Source organism: Mustela nivalis, assembly GCF_964662115.1.
Source record: "Mustela nivalis genome assembly, chromosome: 5".
Classification (NCBI taxonomy): Eukaryota; Metazoa; Chordata; class Mammalia; order Carnivora; family Mustelidae; genus Mustela; species Mustela nivalis.
Window position 1 is genome coordinate 19,673,267 of NC_139024.1, and position 23,982 is coordinate 19,697,248.

Consider the following 23,982-nt stretch of genomic DNA (forward strand, 5'->3'; position numbering starts at 1 on the left):
GTACATTTTCTTCTAAATGCCTACTATCTACAAGCATTAAATAGCATATGCAAAACATATTGATGGAACAGAGGTACATAAGCCCTCCAATAGTATTTCAATTATCATTAGCAAATGTGATAAACACAAACACACACACACACACACACACATACACATGAATGCCTGTGTTCATAAAGTTCTCCATATAGTAATAACTTTCTACCAAAGTTGAACTGCTCACGTCATATAAAATGAATCTTGAAAAAGAAAGGCCTTGGAATACATATTCAGTATTCCACATGTCTTGACAGAAAAACATGTTTAAAATACTTTGTCTAGGTTTTATAGACTAATTCTTAGCATCTAGAAAAGTAAGGAGAAGGAAAAGAAAAATTTACAAAGGACAGTGAAAATTTGATACAAACAATATAAAAATATTAAAAAATAGAATTAGATGAGTGAAAAATATAAATAGATGAAACCTAATTGCTTCATGCAAATGACAAGATTTCATTTTTAATGGCTGAATACTATTCCATTATATATGTGTGTGTATATATGTATAAAATTATATGTATATGTCTAAAAATGTACAGTGTATATAATATCACATGTACATGTCTAATGTGTATGTATAATATCATACATTAATCCATTGGTCTATCGATAGACACTTCACCTACTTCCATAATTTGGCTATTGTAAAGAGTGCTGCAATGAACATAGAGGTTCATGTATCCTTTTGAATTAGTGTTTTTGTATTTTTGGAGTCAACACCCATTAGTGTGATTTTTGGATCATAGAGTAGATCTATTTTTAATTTTTTTGAGGAACCACCATACTGTTTTCCACAATGGCTTCACCAGTTTGCATTCCCACTAATAGTGCAAGAGGGTTACTTTTTCTCTACATCCTCACCAGCATCTGTTGTTTCTTATGGTTTTGATTCTAGCCATTCTGACAAGTGTGAGTTGATACCTCATTGTAGTTTGGTTTTCATTTCCCTGGTGATAAATGATCTTTTCATGTGTCTGTTGGCCATCTGTATGTCTTCTTCGGAGAAATGTCTATTCATATCTTCCTCCATTTTTTAATTGTATTATTTTCTTTCTGGGTGTTGAGTTTTATAAGTTCTTTATATATATATTCTGGATACTAACCCTTTATTAGATATGTCATTTGCAAATATCTTCTCCCATTCTTTAGTTTTGTTGATTGTTTCCTTTATGGTGCAGAAGCTTTTTATTTATCAAAATAAAAAAAAAAGTTTATTTTTGCTTTATCTCCCTTGTCTCAGGAGACATATCTAGAAAAATGTTGCTACAGCTGATGTCAGAGAAATTGCTGCCTGTAATCTTTTGAAGAATTGTTATGGTCTGATGTCTCACACTTAGGTTTTGATCTATTTTGAGTTTATTTTTGCATGTGGTGAAAGAAAGTGGTCTAGTTTCATTCTTTGGCATGCAGTTGTCCAGCTTTCCCAACACCATTTGTCTTTTCCCCATTGAATATTCATTCCTCCTTTGTCAAAGATTAATTGACTATAAAATTGTGGGTTTACTTCAGGGTTTTTAATTCCATCCTGTTGTTTTATGCCAGTACCATACTGTTTTACTTATTACTACTTTGTAACATAACTAGAAGTCTGGATTTGAGATACCTCCAGTTTTGTTTTTTTCTTTTTCAAATTGTTTTGACTATTCAAGGTCTTTTGTAGTCCCGTACAAATTTTAGGATTGTTTGTTCTAGTTCTATAAAGAAAACTCATACATTTTATGTGCAGCTTGAAACTCTTTTCTTCGTACTCATCTGTCTCACAATTTAAAGCACATGTCTCAGATGAAATAAGAAGATACCCAAACCCAGCTTTTTAAAAAGTACATGTATTACTTCCCCAACTCAGGTCATGCCCTTTCTAACTGCTCATCTTCCTTCATATGAAAATTCTTCAATAACCCTAGGTTTACTCCCTAGGTGACTCTTCTAGCGACTCCATAAGTAGGGCCCATGGATCTTTCCATGTTTTTCATTTATTGAACTCTTTAAAAAAAACAAAAAACAAAAAAACAACTTCCTGTTCCACATGAAACTGTCTACTTCTCTTTCCCAAAAGAGTTCCATGTCAGTCAGCCCGGTCCCCTTTCTGGATGTTGTTCTCTTGACCTGTCTTCCTCTCACACTCAACATGCTTGTGGGTCTTCATGGTCATTCCTGTGAAATACTCTCTAATCTCCCCTCAGTCAATAACTTTCCCATCTCTCCATCTCACAGTCTTCATAATAATTTACAACATTTCATTTTTAATTACATTTCATTGTAAACATGACTTACATAGTTAAGAGTAAAAACTAGAATTCATTTCTTTTTGAAAATCTGACACATCCTGCAACAATTATAGGAACATACACAACTCCAAATCAGTAGTTATGAAAGAAATTAATTACTATACTCTCTGCAGCTTTATCTTGCAATTAAAGGCAATTTATTTTCTCATTATTCAGTGGCTTTCTGGATATTTTCTTTTTAATGTAAAAATAAGTGCATGCATATTTTATAGAAATTGGAAATACTGAAAAATATAAATAAAATTAAAATTGCCTATTACCCTGTCACCCTTGCATAAACACTTTCAACATTTTGCACAATTCCTTCTAAATTCTTTTCCTATGCCTATAGGTAAGTATTTGTTGTAATACTTATGATTAACAATGTTTTTGATGGTTTAAAAATGTTTATTAATAAACATCTAAAATACTTTAAAATATTACACAGTAAATGCAGACAAGGGCTCCAGGAAGAATAGGACTAAGATGACTCTTTATAGTCTTATGAATCTGTGTGTGTGAATCAAGCTTAGAACCCTCAAACTCAAAGGGTTTGAGAAATTTGTATGTGTTTCCAGGAATACAAAACAAAAGAAAACAATAGTTGTGAAATAAGTGTGTTCTTTCATTCGTTAACTTAAAAAAAATTGCTGAACATTCAGTTCTGAATTAAATCCACTGTGAACAAGATATTCCAGATGATTCTGCTTAAAGAATTTACATCCCAATTAGAGAAACAGACAATATATAGTTAAGCAAATAACCTATATCAGTGCAGCTTCCAGCAAGTGCCAAGAAGGAAATAGAAAGGTTGCTGTCAAAGGAATAACTGGAGGGACCTACTTTAGAAAGGATCATCAGGGAAAGGACAAGCCACAGAAAGATCAGAGGAACGGTGTTGCCAGAGGAACAGAAAGTACATGGTGCAGAGACAGGGCACACATTCTCTAGGGAAGGACAGAAGGCTGGCCAGCATTGCTAAAGTTAACAATCAACTGAAGAGCATTTTAGAGACAGATAGGATTTGGATCATAATAGCCATATATTTGACCTTAGCGATTGTGCAAGAGCATAGTATAATAGATCTGCAATACATCTAAATATAGAAGCTATTACACTTTGCAATTCCTCCTACCATTTCTTTGTGTGTTTGCCTATATATGTACACTTACAAAGATAGCACTGAATATCTATCTACGAGACTGATTACAAATAAGTACATTTTCTAATTCAATCATTTAGGTAGCTCATTATAAAACTATAAATGTATATATTTTTTTTAATTTTGGGTAAAACTGACTGCATTTAATGCAATGATGCACACAGAAATGTTGATTGAGTCAGAACTGCTGTTACTACAAAGATAAGATTGTGAAATTCAAATATATTGGAGCAAAATTAGACCTGATGTTACTGCTTGGTTGTGTTTTATTTTCTTTAAATAAAAATAATTGAAATAGGAATCCATGGACATGAAATATAATCTATCACACTTAAGTAAATTACTTTGTTAATTATTTTATGTCATTAACATCTCATATTAAATCATATAGATGATTCTAAAACATGAATTGTTTGCAGTTAGTTTTTAATCTATAGGCTGTTTCTTACCACTAAGACACTCCTTGGCTTCCTTTTGCCCCCCTATATTTCAGCTGAATTCTGAACCTACCTGAAGCTCAATAAACCTGGTCAAAATGCACTTTACACTAGTACTATGGTATGTAGCATGATATATTCTCCACCACCTCCCTCCCTCTCAATGCTGTTTTCAGCTTGCATTTTCATTTTCTTTCTTCTCATCAATTTCTCATTCATTCAGCATGTCCAAATTCACAACCTGATATTCTGGCTTCTGGCTTCTGGCTTCTGACTTTCTGGTGGCCAGAGCGGGTAGCAGCCCAGAAACGGGATGGGCCAGGAAGTTTTAAATTTTATTCTTTGAGGTTTTATGTTCTTGTTTTTGTTTTCTCCCAAAACTATGTGGCTTATTGGGGGATAGAGCCAATTAGGTTATGGTGCGTGGGGGTATCAAGACAGGTATATGTCTGCTTCTGGGTGGCAGCCATGTTGATAAGGCAGGGTCCCATGATGTCTTGGCCAAGGAAGCTGTCATCTACACACAGTCTCTGACCAGTGAGCTGGGAGACCAGACCACATGGGCTTCAGCTGAGCTTACCTCCAACTCTGCAGGTGGCAGTTCCATCTTCTCAATGGCCAGATCCCAGAACTTAAGCTGTCATGGATTGTAGCTCTGCATACCATACCATCATGGACCTCCATGACATTCTCATAGGACAATATAATGTCAGCTGTGGAATTCCCTTCCTATGAATATATGAAGAAGGGAGACATTAACATTTTATTCCAGGTCAGTATTTCATTTAAAATTGACACCCAGGGATACATGCTTCCAAAAACATTTCTTGGACTCAACTTAGACCTACTGAATCAAATTTTCTGGGGCCCAGGAATTGGAATTTGCTTTCTTAACAATAGCTTTGATATTGTTAATATTTCTTCACACGAAGATTTGGAACTCCAATTGTTTAGAGTTCATTTTTTTTTACATTCACTTGTATCTGATATCCCCTTAAAAATCAAGAAAAGTCAAAATAGGAGCACCTGGGTGGCTTGGTCATTAAGTGTCTTCCTTCGGCTCAGGTCCTGATCCTGGGATCGAGCCCTGCATCAGGGTCTCTGCTTGGTGGGAAGCCTGCTTCCCTCTCTTCTATTATCCTTCTTTGTGTTCCCTCTCTCCCCATGTCTCTCTCTGTCAAATAAACAAAATCTTTAAAAAAGTCAAAATATGTGAGAAAAAGTTAATATATGGAGACTATGGAAAGTACAAAAATATGTTTATTTATTTAGGTTTTTTTTTAACTTGTATAATACATTGGTACCTGAGAAATAGGGAAATTGCTTCAAGCTAGATTTTTCTTTTTCAAGAAAAGATGGAAATTGAGCTAGCACTCAAAAGATTCACATTTTTGAGTGAGGAAGAGTAAAGAAGAGAGAGTCATTATGGTTCCAGAATTTCAAAAGCCTACAGATATATGTAAATAGAGGAAAAATTTAATAAATACCTAGGAAGAGAGAATAAAAGTTATCTCCAAAAATTCTTTGGGAAAAACCACTTTCTAAGTAGCCCAGCATAACCATAATTCCTAGGGACTATTTGGGGTTGCATCAAAAAATGTTTCCAGTTTTTTATACCTCCAAAGTGAAGCAACAGGGACCTAAGGAATATGCCTGTCTTCCAAAAATCCTTACCTATAGACAAATGGAGAATATAGTAGGCTGGATGGTGCAAGTCTGCTTTGTCTAGGAAGTAATGCAAATACTCCTGGGAAGTGACTCTCTTAGCAGTTTTTAAAAAGAAAGGGCCTGCCCCACTTCTGTGTGGAGGAGATGCTGTTAAGTGTGTGCTCTGAAGGACTGAGCAATCATCCATTCATGAATCTCACAGAAAAGAAAAAGGATTTGCCTCAAGGCTCCAGGTAGTTGAATGAAGTGAAAAATTTTTAAAGATTATTTTAATTTTTAAAAATTCACATATTTTACTGTACTCTGCTATTCCAAAATGTCCCTCATGTCTCAACAACCATGTTTGATACCATGTACAGACAACTACAAGGCAATGACATTGGATAAGTCAACCATTTGAGATAAAATGGATTCAAAGCATCCTTATGGCCTAAAGATACTAAAAGCTGAGCCCCTCTGTCCTTTGGCCCCAAAGACCAGAGACTAAGTGCAGGGTCATGCTCTCAAATGAGAAGCTCTCAACCCCAAGCCTTGTCTCCTGCTGCTGGCTATGCAATCATAGGCAAGTGCTTTAACCTATTAATTTATCTCTTCATCTCAAAAAAAGAAGAATACATATTGAATAGGACTGATCAAACACATGTGTACAAGCCACATAATGCTGTTGATTTTTAAAGACCTACACAATACACTATTAAATTACATTTGATATATTGAAACAATTCTTGATTTTTCAAATGGCTGCCAGATACTACAGTATTAAAAAGTACATATTCTCAAAAAAAAAAAAGTACATATTCTCTTGTGCAGCACTCCTTTATATTTATATTTTGGGGGCAAGCCCTTTAAGAGGTGTGATACTTGAACCTTTATGTTCCGTCTCTCTATTGCACATGATACAGCATTTTTTATTACTAACACATACAGGTGGAAAGCACACTACATACTCAAAATATCTTCTCTTATGGATTGTATTTGCAAGCAAAAAAATTGAATTATTCCTCTGTAGTTTATAGTAGCTTATTTGTTTGCTACTTTTTTGTTAATACTCCAGTAAAATACAGACTTTGTGCCACACTTAAGCATGATTTTGCACATTCTTTGTAGTCTAGAAGCACTTAAGCACACTTCCTTCCCACCGCCAACCCTGAACATAGCTGCCATTTTTCAGAGTCAGCCAGAGGTGTGATGAGTTTGCAACAAAGAGGAGTTAAAGAGCTAGAATCAATGAGTACACTCAGCATTACGGCACTGCATACCCCAAAGGAATGGCAAAATGACACATGAGCAGGAACTAATGGCTGTTATCTTATGGAGCATGACGCTAGTTTTTCCAACAGTTGGCAGCCTGGGTTTGGAGGCTATTCTTTGGGAGCCACATCACATCCATCCACAGAAATTATAATTACTGCATATTCCAGGCTGAAATTATTTTAACCAGCTTTATTGATGTATCATTTGTTTTACCTTCCTTCTGAGAGTTGATACAATAGATAATATTGTAGACTACTGTATATACACATAAATACACACAGAATTATCACCATTTTCAGATTCTATTTTTACACTTGTCAATATGTTTAACCAACACAAAGAGTTTTTCAGTCTCAGGGTCAAAACAATTTTTGATACTGAATTTACAGCCCCAGCATTTTTTCTCTATTGGGATGAGGTTCTTCTGTTGGCATCTCTGGGAGCGTGCAGAAGCCTTCCTTAGCAAGAACAGAGGCAAGAGAATTCGCTAAAGCACTCTTTTACAAAACTGGACATAGTTTGAACATTTCACAAAATTGCTCTTAGCCAGATTTATGGCTTAACTTCAGTGAGGTCAATAAGCACCTTCATTCCTTTTTAACTGGGAAAACATTTGCTAAGTTGGGCTGATGCCTCTGTGGACATTATCTCCTTCATCTCCCTGAGGATTCTAGGTTACATATGCATTTTTCTTTTCTAACAGTTAGGGCAACATAAAATGATGCTGGTAGTGTTTGCTTGTTACTAAGCAAGAATTGTAGAGAAAGTGAAAAGCAACATAATTACAAAACAGGAGAGGGGAGGTAAAGGTTACTGTATACCCTGTTATTTTAGCTGCTGTTTTTCTAGCATTCCCTTTCTGCCCCCCCACCAGCTTAAGAATTAGTTTCAGTCTCTCACTGTTTCAGAAAAAAAACAAAAACAAAAACAAAAAGCATACTATCCTCTTCCTATGTTGAGGATTTCATTTTTTTTCTACCTAATTTGAAAGATCCAGTCCTCCAAGTCTAAGTCATACTTTTATATGAACTGATGATAGTATTCCTCACCTGATTCCTATTTTTGTGGGGAAATGTAGGCTAATCACAAGTTTCAATTTTCTCTTTTATGAGGCAATTTTAGCAACTCTTTGGCTTAATTATATATCTTGAACTCTAATAAGATTTGTAAAACATAATATATATAAATTACACATATCCATAAGTTATATATATAATTTATATTTACACACACATATATATATATATATAAATTCCAATTATATATAAATAAGTTCCACATATAGCATCAAATTTGTTAACAGGCTTGAATTATTATCACTTTGACTAATATTGTTACTTTCTTTTAAAAACACTTTTCCATTCTGGAAATGTTAAACCATATGACAAAAATTTCCAAAAAGACAGAAAGGAATGACTTATAATTTGAACTAACTACTATTATTATCATTTGTATGTTTCCATAGCCTAGGATAAAATTCAGATCTCAGCGTGTCTCCAAGCTGTATTTATTATTCTGGGTCTGCATCTGCATTTCCTTAAATTTTAACCCAATTTCAACTTCTAAAGCTTTCCCAACTTCTCTTTGGAACCATTCAGAAGATCTCACAAATATTCTCAGACTCAGAACTTAGGTAAACAGGGGGATCCCATAGACTCAGTGGTTCCTTCTCTGACCTGTGCTGTCATGCTGCTTCAGAGATACCACATTTCCTCCCCACCTTGATGTTATTGCCTTCGAGCCAGCAATAACCGAAACAGACGAGAGCCTCCTTATACAGCTGACAATGCCATGCCCTATCGTTCTCAGTTTCTGGCACCACCTTTGTTAAATTCACCAAGGCTAACCTACATTTTCAAGCTCTCCGAGATTTTAGTAAAATGGCTAGGATTTTGGATTCTTCTTTCAAGATGAAGTGTAAATCCAGAAGGTAATAGTGTTGGCGATGGCACTGGGGACCGTGGTAGTTATCATCACTACCTGTTTTATACTCTAAAGTACACCCTTCGTTGCACCTTGGTCCGTTGTCTTTGAACCTCTTCTGTGCCATTTTAAGGAAATGTTGCCAGGCCATCTTTCACAAGAGATGAAGTCAATTGAACATCACCACTAAGACCAATGTAGGTTTACGCTATTGCACTAATATGGATATATTTCCCTCCATTCTATTGTTTTCCATTCAGGAGTACCATATGCACTGTGCCTAGAGCAAAGCATATTAAAGTAAATAAATCAGTTATAGCTCTACTCACATGGAGCTTAGAGTCTATCATGTAGGGGAGAGCCAGATGGTAGGCAAATGTTTGCAGTATTAATGATTATTATAAAAAGGGAATTATAGGCTGTTATGTGAGGCTAGAGAAAAGGAATCTAATGTCAGGCAAGGACTTCAAATTAGCATAGTTGTGTGTGTGTGTAGGTATTTGTCTATGTTCCTATTTTCTTCCAGCTGTGATTACTCCATTGTATCACATGACATGGCTTCACGCATTTAAATTGCTTACTTGGTTCCTGAAGGCAGCTGAATTGGGACCCTGGAGCTTATAAGTCAAAGAAAACATCCCAGGTGTAAGACTCAAAGAGTGAGATAGAATTAGTCATGAAATATGGGATATTGAAAAAGAGCATTCTAAATTTTTAAAAAACCTGTATTTATAGTAAATAAATTTATTATGAAAATTATAGCAATAACAATCATTTTCATATCACAGGAATTGTTCTAAGAACTTTATATTTATTATGTCATTTAGTCTTTATCTCGAAAACATAGAGAAAATTCTGTTTGAATCCGTCTTGCTTTAGATGAAGAAACTGATATTTGGAAACATAATAATGTTTACCCCTCAGCCAATGGTCAACTTAAAATATGAGTCCATTTTTGTCAACTTTAAATCATGAAACCTTAACCGCTCTGTGAACATTTTTCAGACTGTGGATGCTAATCCATTAAATGGTCATTAAGTTAATTTAATGAATCAATTGTCCAGAACTTTTTTTTTTTTTTTACTATAGAAAAGGATAGAAAAAACTAAGATAAAAAAAAAAAAAGGACAAAACATTACATGTCATAGCTAAACGGGGTGTGTTATTTGTTAAAAAAATAAATTGTCTCAGTAAAATAGGTTTATGTGTATAAATTAGTTATAATGTGAGATCTAATTTTATTATGTAGGGTCAATAATATTTGAGAAAGAAAACATTATTCTCCCCAGCTCTGAAACAGGAAAATAAAACAATGCCCAGTATGATTGTTGCATAGAGAGCGAGCAGAAGATTATTAGAGAGTGGGTAGAAATGGAGTGGTAGATTTTTCAGTGCTACAAATGTGAACTTTAAGGGTATTGAAAAACTACCAAAAATTTAATTAAGAAGATGATACAAGGGGCCCCTGGATGGTTCAGTTGGTTAAGCATCTGACTCTTGATGTCAGCTCAGGTTATGGTTTCAGGGTTATGAGATCAAACCCTGTGTGGGGCTCCATGCCTTAAGATTTTCTCCTCCCTCTCCCTATGCATCTTCTCTTCCCCCTACCCTCTCTTTCTCTCTCTAAAAATATAAGGAAATAAGGAGGGTGCTAAGGTATATATTTTTCTAAGATCATGTTGGAGTAAATTGAGACAATGAAATCCCAGCGATATTGGTCAGGAGAATATTGTGATTATCCAGGGAAGCAAAGATGGGAGCTTTGATAAGGCAGGGAAATTAATATAAAGAAACCTGGAAATGGATTATTAGCATTTTGGGGAAAGAACTGACAAAATGAACACGTGATTTTTCCCCTTTCTTTTATTTGCATACTGTTAATTAGAGTCTAGAGCCAATTTTTAACCTGCCTTTTTAAGTTTAATTTTCACCATGAACACTATTTGATATAATTAGAAAATATTTAAAATTATTTTAATATGTAATATTCAAGCTGTTAGTTGTAATTTTTATAACAAAAGTAATGCATACTAATTTTAGAAAAAAAATCTGCATTAAATGATTTTTATAGCAAAGAAATGGAATACACCCTAAAGAAAAACAATTACATAAATATTTTTTATTAACTATATACATACTATCCCTTTCTCAAAATATATTTCATGAAGGCTATAAAGTTGTTCTGCATAATACAAAAATTATATAAACCTAGTGTTCATGGGTGCATGAATATGCCATAAATAATGTACTCAGAAGTCAAAACTACAATTCTATCTGGTTGTATCTTATATTACATTAACTTTGATTTAAAATAAAACTGACTTTCTAAAACAAAAAGTAGCAAAGCAAGAGAGAAAGAGAGAGACAGAGAGAGAGAAAGAAAGGGAAGGCAAAAAGGAGGGAGGAAGAGAGGAAGGAATGAAGTTTTGTAAACAGTCTATTATTTTAAGGCAAAAAAAGAAAGTACAGGGACATTATGAGGGAACTTTTTTTTGTAGATGACATTTGTCTATATGGAGTCAAAGAGCTTCTCAGAATCATAAGCAATTTATATTTCCTTTAAAAATTTAGTTACTACGTTTTACCCAAAATAATTAAGACAAAAAACAAAAACTATGCAGTCTCTCAAATAAAGATTATATTACCTATGTCGTAAGCTTGTGTTTAAGACTGTGTAAGTTTATCCTTGCAAAATAGTTGGTACATAATAAGCATGATGTAGGCATCTGAGAAAGGAAGGAAGGAAGACAGGGAGGGAAGATGGTCATTCACTGATAATTCTATTTCAAGAAATGCCTTCAGAAAAAAATTGCATGCCATTTTAAGTTTGTTTACTTAAAGGGTGTATTAACAATTGGAAAGAACCGATCAGTATCATTTTGTGTCCACAGTTATGAAAATGTTTTTACTAAAGAGACTGATAGAAGAATGTTGGCACTGCTTTTTCATTCTTAAAGAATAAGCCAGCACCTGTTATCGCTAGAGGCAACATTGCTTTTACCACCCGTTTAACATGCTGATAATTGCTCCTGAAGATTCTGATACTAGGGATACAGTCTACATGCTTTGAATGGTCCTTAAGTGTCTGGAGTGTTTGACTAAGTCAAATATTTTGAGTTACAACATGATTATATGCATTAAATGATCACATTTAGCACATTTACTTAGACTTCATGTAAGTTATCCACCTTCGTATCACTAAATTATTACAAAAACAAATACATTTCCCCCTTCCTTTTATTTATATCACAAGGTAAGAAATCATACTAAAATCAGATCAGGTAGAGAACGTGTCCATCAAAAAGAAACTTTCATATATATGTCTGAATAGAAATAATTAGTTTAATGCAGTTTAACGGCTTTAATATTGAAGAAAGAGAAAAGTAAAAAAGTTCATCCATATGTATAAATGCATACACATATTTATATAGACCCACATACGGGTACATATACATGTGAATGTGAATTTGTGTTAGTATTAATCATTCTTAATCTTGCATTAATCTGGACACACATATAACAATTTTATTTTCAAAATTATACACAAGTTAATAATAAAAGTATTCATTTTCAGAGTAGTAGCCATTCCCAGGTATTTCACCAGAAATTTCCAATATATTATCACCTAATTGTTTCTGAAAACAATTCAGTGATGTAAGTATTATTATTATTTCTTTTTTAAAGGTAAGCTACAGAAATTGAGGAATGATGCTTGGTAAATTACAACCAAGGTATATGCTTCTCACTTTAATGTTGAAATATCCTATGATTTAGCACCAAAGTAGACATGCATTTCTTAGACAGAGCTATTTGAAAATCCAAATTTATTTTCATTTCATAACAATTTACCCCTGTTGTTGATGAAAATATTCTTTTATTGTACTTTATTTGCACTTTGTAATTGTACTACATATATTATTCTATCTCTTGCAGCTCTGCTCTCTATTTTTCCATGCCAAATAATGTATCATGCCTTTACCTTGGGTACCAAATAATACCTTTGGGTATCTCTGCCATATGTAACGATGTTTCCATGTGTATATATGTTGCCTCACCAAATGGACTTGAACTTCACTGTAGGTAGCTACTATTAGCCATGCAGGAACTCTATAGTATCTTGGTCAGTGCAGAGTGCAGAAGTGTTCATTTAATATCCACTGTCTCCTCAGGTTATTTGTTAAGAATGTTACTAGAGCTATGTAATAGTTTACCAACTGCCCTGCCTTTTAACATGAAAAACTTAGTAACATTGAAGTATGTTTACTTCCTTAAAGTAAATTTCACTTTCCTTCAGTGTTGATATTCTTTTTCTGCTTGGAGGTTATGAAAGAGTAATGGTAATATTTTTAACATCCATTAGTTCATCAACAAACCTCATGAAGATCATAGAATTGTTGATCTCCCACTCCCTTAACACACTTCTCCACCCAAGTGCCAAATTACACAGATGGAATATGTAAATAAAGAAACTATATAAAATATGCACCAAAAATATTGCACTTCTTGGCATGATTAGAAAGAAAAAAAAAAAAAACTACCACTCCACAGCTGGAAAAATTCAGTGCATAATGAGGAACAACTTGTCACTAATAATTTTTTAAAGTTATATAGTATGGGAATAGCTTAACAGAAATACTACTTTTTTTAAAGGTTTTATTTATTTATTTAACAGAGAGAGAGATCACAAGTAGGTGGAGAGAGGCAGAGAGAGGAAGGGAAGCAGGCTCCCTGCACAGCAGAGAGCCCGATGTGGGGCTCAATCCCAGGACCCCGGCATCATGACCTGAGCTGAAGGCAGAGGCTTTAACCCACTGAGCCACCCAGGTGCCCCAGAAATACTACTTTTAATGAGTATTAGAGCCTTGTTTATGTGCATTCACATATATAATATAGATATTACTTAAACATGTTCATTTGGCGTAGAGGCCATAAAGCATATTTTTCTAACTTCAAGGAATTTAAAAATCATGTGTTTAGAGGTGAAAGTCAACTTTAGATAAATGAGAAGTATAATATAAAGTAATTTACTTTGAGAATAACTTTCATTTTTGTGTGGCTCTAAAATCTCAGAGATTTTCTGATGATGAAGAGGCCCTTTAAGACACTGCTGCCTCTTATAGAATGTTAAATGCTTGGACATGACCCGAAATACTCCACATACCTGTAAACTGAGAACAGGATTCATCATACACTAGGAATGCAGGAAAATGAGGCACAGGGAAGGAAAACATACATGGCATTCCACATGGAAGATCATGAGACTAAGTTGCTCTTTATATTTAAAGTTAAGATTAAAAAATCCAGAGCTTAGAAAATCAAAAGGCCTAAAATAATAATAAAGCCACCAAGGGTTTCCCAAGCCTCTCCCAATTCCAATATGTTGAATCAGTTCAGATGGAGCATATGAATATTTAATTGGTTAATCCTTGGACCAAATTTCACTTCTTTGCAGCTCAAATTCTAAATACAGAAGGGAAAAGGAAAGAAAGGGGGAAAAGCTAAATTTTAATAGGATGCATAATTAAAGAACTCACGAAAACAAAAAGTGCAGCTTTATGGATTCTTCATGCAAAACTAAGGCAATGATGCACAAACACATATGTACGTGTAAATTGATAGTGTTAGCCTTTTTCACTTTTTCTAATTACCTACATGATGAATCTTAGGACTATTTAAACTACATAGCTTTCAGGCAAATTGATTCAAGTGCAAAGTATTACTGCCTGAAACTTGCACACCTACTTCAAGTGCCAATAATTTTTTTCCCTCTTGTTTGTTTTGGGGACTGTTAGAGAGGGTTGAGTTTGGTAGAAATTTGAACTTCAGATAAAACTTTGCTGTTATAAACTACTCCATTCAGTGTACCAATTCCCAGGACTGAAATACAGGCTTACTCTAATGTCTTTCTGCAAAAGTCAATTATAAAATTCAACGGGATCTAACAATAATTTATCATATCTTCCTGGATGTAACTAAATATATAAAGGGGAGAAGGCCCTCTTGGAGAATTGCACTGCTAATTTTACTTTTTAAAGGAATTTTAGAAGAAAGATGTTGATGATTTTTCTTAAAAGTATACTTAAAATATTTTGTTCCATTGTATGATAAGAAATTACTTGTTTCTTTCTTACTCCTCCTTTTATTTATGAGTCCAAATAGAAATTACATAAAAACTCAAATTGTAATTCATAACAGACTAATATTTGAATGAATCTTTTATTTTTTATGTTAAGATATAATAATTTTGCAGTTTACTCAGCATAATATTGTCAATTATATATTTTCTCTGGGGGATTATAAAGAAGGAAACATTTATCCTACCAATAAATACCAAAAAAATAAAGTAGGTTAAACCCTTACAATTCTTTTCTCAAACATTCCCTTACTATGTCTTTTGAATTCTATCCCATAGTTTCCTCTCAAAGTAATTTCTTCCTTGCATTTCATGCAGTTGTTCATTCATAGAATACTTTTTCGAGTGTCTCCAATGTTTCCAGTACTAGACAATATTCTTGAAGCACAGAGATTAAAACAGGTTATAGGAGCACCTGGGTGGCTCAGTCGGTTAAGTATCTGCCTTCGCCTCGGGTCGTGATCCCGGGGTCATGGAACAGAGTCCTGCACAGGCTCCCTGCCCAGCAGAGAGCCTGCTTCTCCCTCTCCCCATGCTACTGCTCTGCCTGCTTGTGTTCTCTCTGTCAAATAAATAAATAAATAAAAACAAGTTATAGAGCCCACCCCCAAAGAACTTCCAGCAACTGTTGGAGGCATTCAGGAATTGACAATAACAACATTACTGGGCAAGTGTGCATGGCAGATGCTCACAGTCACAAAATTTCTGAAGGCACCTGACCTGATCCAAATAAAAGGTAATATTTGAACAGTGTTTATAACAAGTATTATTTAAGTAGGTTGACAAGATCTGTAAAGATGTTACAGGTAAAGAAACACCACATGAAAGTATAAGGGAGCATGCCTCACTTAGGAAACTGCAAGAATTTCTATAAGGCTGGGTAAGAATTATCTCCCGTGGTTGGAGCAAGAGATCAAGATGAAGATGTATAAGGACAAATTATAAGCATCCTTGGAAACATATCTACAAAGTTCTTCCTGCAGCTCTAGGCTGAGATACCCATTTTCCTACTCTCCAATGATGACTGCTCTCAGGTGCCGGTCACGTGGCTCCCTCCTTCTTCCAAGCTCACAACAGAGCATTTGTTGTGCATTGAATTGCTCTCATTTTGAGTCTCCGGTTATCATTCTTAGACCTCTAGACCTAGGTGCCACATGATTACATCCAAGCCAGCCAGATAATGCTCCTTTTTAAAAATCAGCTGTGCCATGTAACAACCCTAATCATAGGAGTGAAATCCCTTACTTTCATAGGATGTGGACACTAGGGGGCAGAGAATCATCTAGAGCATCTTAGAATTCTGCCTACCACACTAGCTAACCCATAAAATATACCACAGGACCTTCTACTCACTTTCTCTTCGCTATCTGCTGCAAGATGAAGATACGCAGTTGAAGACTCTGAGGCCTTGAAAGATAGTGGGGCCACCAGAGAGAAGGACCATATAGGTCCTGGAATGAGTATAACATCACTTACTCTTACCAATCCCCACCTTCTTGCACTGTCCTGGGAAGTGAGCAAAAAATGAATCTTTATTGTCTTAGATTTTTGGAGCTCTCTATTCAGTTGATAACCTGTTTTGGTTAACATAGAAATTCGTATCAAATAACAATAAAAATAATATTGTGATATAAGAGAGCTTACTGTTTTCTAGTTCTTTCCTTTCCCTAATAATTCAAGTAGCTTCTCTCCATTTCTCTGTTGCTGGCCTTGAACAAAAAGCTATATTTGAGCCACCAAGTAGATTTTGTTAACTCTTACTATGTGCCCATATCAATTTGAAAGCTAATGTGCTTTCGATATTCAATATGCAGGCTTTACTGAAAAAAAAAAAAATATTTCTCTTGGAATTATGAAAACCTGGCCTTTGCATCTTAAGAACAAAGTCATAAGGTTCTGGATATATACTATGTACAATTTATCATAGAGCAGTGAAAGATGCATGATAATATGCTATCATTTTCTTGCCTAGAAGGAGAAAAAGTATGATGGCTGAAGGAAGGAGCAGCATGGAGGGATTGTGAGGAGATACTGCCTCGGTCTATGAGAAGTAGAGAGATAAACAATCTTGAAGGATCTGGGAGCCACAGAGAGAAGCCCCAGTTGAAATGGTGGAAGAACAACACTGGTGGAGGTGCTTAGTGCATTCATGGAGACTCATTGTTGGAAAAGCATCTGTGAGTTCTAAAGTACTGGGTGGGCTGACAAATCTGTAGGGGCTGAGAGCCAGGACAAGGACCTCATAGCAGGCATGAACTTGTCCACTGGAGACGAAAGCTGGGCCAGTGAGAATAGAAGCCTATGCAAGGCAAGGTAGGGACACTGCTGTGAAGCTGCTGAGAAGAGAGGGTGATCCCCATTGCCGACAACCTCCTCCTGATATTAGCATATATTTATTACATGACTCCCTCCTCCACATCAATATTAGATTACTTTCAGGGAGAAGGGGACAAAATAGAGAAGAAGGGGAAGATTTAATATATTTGGAATGCTTCAGGGGAGTAACTGGGTTTATGAACTGGTGATAGTAGGCTTTCCATCACCAGCTGAAATAGAGGCCCAAACTAAAGTTTTTTAGAGAAATGTGTAAAATTACATCTATGAAGATAAGATGTAATATCCTTCCTAACTCACTCCATGGAATGCTCTTTAATTTAAATATTAATAGCTGCTGATGTTTAAAAAGGTAGGAAAGGTTTAAAAAGGTTTTAAAAGGTAGGAAATGCAAACACGGACATATACACACACGCACACACAACTTCCCAAATGAAAACCTACTTAATTTCATGAAGAGAGTCTACTGAGGCATACTGTGCATTTTAATGGGCTTCTTTTCTTTTGCCTAACTCCTAAATGTTCCCTTGAATGTTTTCCTCTGCCATTTTTGTTTCATGCTCGAAATACCACCCTCAAAAACTCCCAAGCACACCATGTCAAACAGAGTTGTCTACCTAATCTTTAGCTTTGGCCCAGATCTTGCTTCAGAGTTCCACACTATATTTTTAATTCCTTATTAGATGCCTTATTGACCACTTGTTTACCTTGTGGGAAGCTCCAAACCAACATGTGTTCCTAGCCCCATCTGCAACCCTTTTTACACGTTCTACCTTCATTACTGACATTAAAAATCTGAACATTGTCTGAGATTTTTTCCATCTTTGTAGAGGAGCCATTACACATACACCTATACTTTCATGAATTTTACTTCCTAATTCATTCTCCTATTATACATATTTTGTTATTCAAATATTCATAAATATATATGTGTGTATATATATATATATATATATATATGTTCTTTTTATTAATTTCCACATTTTGGATTTTTCTCCATAGTACCTGCATGTTTTCATTAAAACTTCTCTCTTGTTTCATGTTTAAAAAATTTCCCCTACCTGTTGAATATATTTATAATATTCAGTTTAAATATCTGTCATTCTTTTGTATTAGTTTTGCTTTTTGAGGTAATGATTTTTCTATTAATGATTTTTATTGCATAGTGTTTGAGCTTATCAGTAACTGGGAATATGTATTTTAATGGATATGTCCATTACTTTCATTAATATTGGTTACTAGAGAAGAGTTACAAAAGCTTGGTCTCTAACTTGAGTCCACCTTGGTTTATGACTGGAAATTCTATTACTCATTCTAGACTGATAGCTCTTCTAGCCCTGATCTATGTCTAGGAAACTTCTAGTAACCCTGTCCCACCATTGATTTCATCCTAGACCCATTCTAATCAGTTCATGCAGCGGGAGTGAAGGTGGAGATACAGGAAAGTTCAGATGCTCCCCAGGCTATGTACACTCGTTGACAGAACATCTCCACCACAGACAGGCTCCAATTCCCCTCATTACTCTACCCTATGTGGGTGACAGTGGAGTTGGTGCTTCTATATTCCTGCCCTATGCAAATGAAGGCTTGGGAAAAGGAAGGGACATAAATAGGAAATCTAGTTCAACTTATGCCTCATCTAAGGCTCCTGGCCTTCTCTAATTTACAACCTTCCCCGCCTTCCACTATCCTTGTTCCATCAAGATCCACCCATCTTTGGGGCACCTGGGTGGCTCAGTGGGTTAAAGCCTCTGCCCTTGGCTCAGATCATGAACCCAGGGTCCTGGGATCAAGCCCCACATTGGGCTCTCTGCTCAGCACGGAGCCTGCATCCTCCTCTCTCTGCCTGCTTCTCTGTCTACCTGTGATCTCTGTCTGTCAAATAAATAAATAAAATCTTAAAAAAAAAAAAATCCAACCATCTTTGGTCTCTCCAAAAAAAAAAAAATTTTTTTTTTTTTTTAGTTTTGTTTGTTTGATTGATTAGTGGTTGAATAGAGTTTCTTGTGACTGATGCTTTACATACTCCAGAGAGCATCATTCCAATTGCACTGTGTCCTCCAGTGAGATGTCCCTCCCTGAGAACATAATGTGGAACAGTGCTCACCAGAATTTTGTAATTATTCTGAATTCATTAACCTCTCTCACTGTTCTATAGTTGGTTCTGTGAAGGAATACAGAGGACTGTGATAGTTCACCATGTTGTCTAGAAGCAGATGAAACTATCAGTTTTTAATATATGACACCCTTTAGCTACTGACAGTTCTTTTAGAATAAACACTATTTCAGTCATCAATCTGTACCCAGCATGAGATTCAGTACTTGGTTCATAGTAGAAACTTATTAACAAAGTTTAAATCAATTTCTTAAATGAAATAAGAAAAAAAGGAAAGGCAGTTTTCTTAAGAGATATCAGAGAGAGAAATGGAAATTTCTCAGACAAAGAGAATAAAGGAGGAAATATAGAGCATAATTGAAAAATTTTAGGTGAATAACAGTATTGACGAGTTATACTCTTGGCTTTACTACTATTTAAAGAACCTCATAAGATGTCATTTTGCTCAAATATAACCACAGGGCATGTGTTTGTTACACCTGTCAGCCAGAACAAGTAGCATCTCAGATCATTATCTATCTAATTGCAAAGAACCAAAAACAAATCCACAATTTGTCTTATTACTGACTTCTTATAAAAGGATTTATAAATAAGACTCACATTGTCAAAAGCTATTGGCTTCAGCATGAATATACTCACAGATTTTTCTGCAGAACACAATTTAATTAATCCAGGGATGTGCACATCCCTGAAAAATCTTACTAAAAATTAAATTTCTGCTACTTTCTTGCATATATTGTAAAAATCAAAAGCTTTATCTGTCTTAGGTAAATACTGTTCAGACTCTAAATATGGACTCCCAACCATCACCAGCCACGCTCTGAATCTGTAACCATACAGAGACCATAATTTAGAGGATTATTGATGGAGCCAATTTCTTGTCACAGAAAATCATAGAGTTGGTGGTTACTATGCATATTTTGATTCTTCAGGTGTATACAGCTGTCCTCCTGTATTTCTGATTACTCTAAGAAATTATTTTAAGTAAATATCTGTCACAGGTATTCTATTAAGATCATCTTTTTTGAGTTGAAACTCATAAAGCATAAGCAGATTTTTTTTTTTTTTTTGGCTTTGGCTCATAGGAAACCATAAGTTTTTAATTGAAAATTTGGATTAGCTTTAGAGGCATAAGGAAAACGTGCCCCATAACATTTTCAGGGGAGTTTTATTTCCAAAAGAACCTCATTATAAAGAAACCTTATCTAGAACATGGGCTCCAAGAAAAGTACGTCAAATAGCAATATGCAAAGTTCAAGGTAAGTGTTAATGACATGGATATAAATGGCTTCATAAAAACTTAAGGAGACAATTTGGATCATAGTCTTTAGTAGGAAAGTAGGGGAATGAGAGGTTCATAGAGTTGCATCTGCTTTAAATATCCATCACTTTTGAATCAGGGAAAAAAATGGAACCAAAACTATGCATGGGGAAAAGGAAAATGTTCCCTAAATGGAGTATTAGTTCGAGTTAAGGAATAGGAGAAAAAGGGGTTTTGGCAGTAAAAACTAGTTTTGTTCTTTATTTTATAAACTACTGGCCATTTGATCATTTCCTCTTAATTATTTTTAATATTCCCTTTTATATACATATTTTTTCCAGTAAGAAAAGAGTACAACCAGACTACTTATATTTTATTCAGAATTTTCAGACAGATTTAATGTTTTTGTTCTTATGTGACAAGTCCATTTATTGAAACTGTGGTTTGTATTTCAGGTAAATACAGTACAGAGACATAGGAAAGCATTGTCAGCATTAATCAATTTTCTGTTCTGTATTAGTTGGAATAAAACATTCCTGGGTGACATGACAAAACCACACTTTATAAAAGGGAGACAAGATCCAGATAGCTTTTGGTTTTTCTCTTCAAATCTTGTCATATTTTTCCAGCTCAAAAGTCTCTCTTTAAACTAAAACAGATATAGAATCCTAGTACATATATTTAAATTTTGAAGCTTTATCAAAGCATGATTTCCTTTTCTTTTTTCATTGATATGGAGTTTCAGGCCTTCTTTAAATCTGTATTCTTCTTTGATTTATTAATAACTTATTTCCATCGTATTGTGCTCATAATTTCTTTAAAAGCAAGTAGCAATTGACTGCATGTTATAAGTAAGAGTATCACAGTGTGAAATCTAGATTTGGTCACAACTACTTACCACATACAGCCCTAAGGCTGGAAGACTTTTTCTTTCCAATTTTTTCCACCTATGCCATAAGAATATGTATATGAGTATATATGTATATATAGTTCTTTTATTATTTCTTTGTATTTAATTCACTGAGTTTATCTCCTTTAGCTGTCATACAAAGTGATGAACATAATATTGGCTTAAAATGAAAGATTATAAAGAAGTTAAATAATTTATCACAATTCAAGCCTTATAAACAATTTTATATTAATTTTTAAGATTAGGCAGAAAAATCTTTAAGTAGAGAAGTTTGGGAGCTTAGAAATTTACACTCTCATTTTGCGTGTGAGCCTGTATGTTTATGTGTTTGAATTAATTTCTCCAAAGAGTTCATGTTTTAAGTATAAAATTATGCAAGGCTAATATAAATATAAGTTATTGAATTTGAGATCGCTAGTGAACCAGAAGGGACTGTAAAAATTACAACCATGTTTGCGTGAAGAAGTACATAATATCATGTGATTATTTACTCAATGCTTTAACTTTTAAAAATAAATTAAATTGGGGAGCCTGGGTGGCTCAGAGGGTTAAGCCTCTCCCTTCAGCTCAGGTCATGATTTCAGGATCCTGGGATCGAGCCCCACATCGGGCTCTCTGCTCAGCGGGGAGCCTGCTTTCTCCTCTCTCTGCCTACCTCTCTGCTTACTTGTGATCTCTGTCTGTCAAATAAATAAATAATATTTTTAAATTTAATTAATCAGTTGATTAATTAAATTATGAATATAAACACTTCTAACAAAATTAAAAGCAAATAAAATTTGGAAAATGTCACATACATGAAAGAAAAAGTTACTGTCATATTGATGTCTTATTCATGTTCAATATATAGGATTAATTTTTAACATTAGTAGAAAAAAGAGTCAAAGGATATCTTTAAAGAAGACTCAAAATTTAAAATTTAAAAACAATTACTCAATTGTAATAAAACAATACTATAATGCTGATGTATCTATAAATATGTTTTCTTTCTCTTGTTCTTTTTTTAATGATTAAATATTCATATTCAGTGTAGTCTGATGAGACAGTTCCCAGCACAGTTGGAGGGACTGTGATTTGTGCCACACTACTTGGAAAGCAATCAAGAGTCTCAGAAATATTCACACATTTCAAATGATAATTCTACTTTTAGAAAATTTACTGTCAGCATAATTATAAATATGGACCAAATTGTGTTTTATAAAACATTCCTGACAGTCTTATTTATATCAACTAAATTTCAACAGGTAAAAATCCAATTACAGAGGAATTATTGACTAAATTTTAACACATCTAAATGACAGAATTTATGAGGCCCATTCAACTCATATTTTTGAAACAACACAGAAAGATTATTCCTATGTACTACTCTCAAGTAAAAGAGCAAATAAAATAATATCAACTCTAGAACATGTGAAAAAAATGTTAATCAGATATAGGTTAACTTAACCCCTGTACAGAGGTTTTCTATCTAAAATGAGAAACTACTAGTATTTAGCTCACAGACTTACAGTGTAAATTAACTGAGACACTACATGTGAAATAAGTGATTCTAGAACCGGTACGTGGTAAGCATTATATGCATTTATATGCATTATATAGGGTTAGTTCTTATAGGAGAATTGGGTCAGAAACGGGAGGGAAACTGTTCTTATTAAACAGTTCGTAGAAGTCTTTGCTTTCTCTGTGCATGAAGAAAGTAATGATAATGAACAATTTCAAAATTAGTAAAGGAAAGGTAAAAAGCTTATCTTCCTGTTTCAAGGTAATTGAACGGACACCATGGGCACGGCGAGAACCATCAAACGTCAGATACTAACGGTCTGTCAGGTCTCAAATGAAGTAACCGCTGAAAACCGCATCCAGTGACCAGAAGTAAAGAGTGACAGGAGTCACTTACCCATACACTTTGTGCCACCAGTCCCTGAGAGTGACCTGCTTATTCTCCACAGGGTGGGCCCCTCAGTGTCTGCCTCAAGAGCAGGATCTTTTCTTTCCAGGCCCCTGGAAAAGGGAAATTGTGGTGAAGGGTCCTGTCAGTGACCAGAAAGTTACTTATGATGAGGTAAACCTGTAGAAAGGAACCACAGTTCTATTTTTGAGAGATGGATGATTCTATTAATGAATTAGTATAAAGAACTCTATTCTTCCTACTAACTTCATACACACGTGCTACACATGAGATGGGCTATGTTCAACATACATGTAAGTGTTCTAGCAAGTCTTATATTTTCAACATTTTGTTTGTTTACAAACAAATTTGTCAGGCAAATATACTATTCCCTCTTTACATATATGGAAATCAATGTTCAATGAGTTTGAAGGACCCACCCAGTGACTCAGCAAGTAAATGCAGGAGCGATGATTCAAAAGAATGTGTTGCCTCTTCCAATCTTCTCCAGACCCTGTCTCACCAGAAATAGAGGTCGTCTTCACTGGGCTCACGGATTGCAATTCAGCTCCTTAGTTCACATTTGGAAG

General features: G+C 34.8%; 1 long non-coding RNA gene across 1 annotated transcript; it reads right to left on the bottom strand.

Annotated features, from left to right (window-relative positions):
- Positions 1 to 4,552: 4,552 nt before the first annotated feature.
- LOC309864844 lies at positions 4,553 to 23,524 on the bottom strand. The gene is made up of 3 exons (XR_014311786.1): positions 23,402 to 23,524; positions 4,932 to 5,079; positions 4,553 to 4,634 (listed from the first exon to the last, which is right to left on the bottom strand). It is a non-coding gene; the product is annotated as an uncharacterized lncRNA (long non-coding RNA).
- Positions 23,525 to 23,982: the final 458 nt, after the last annotated feature.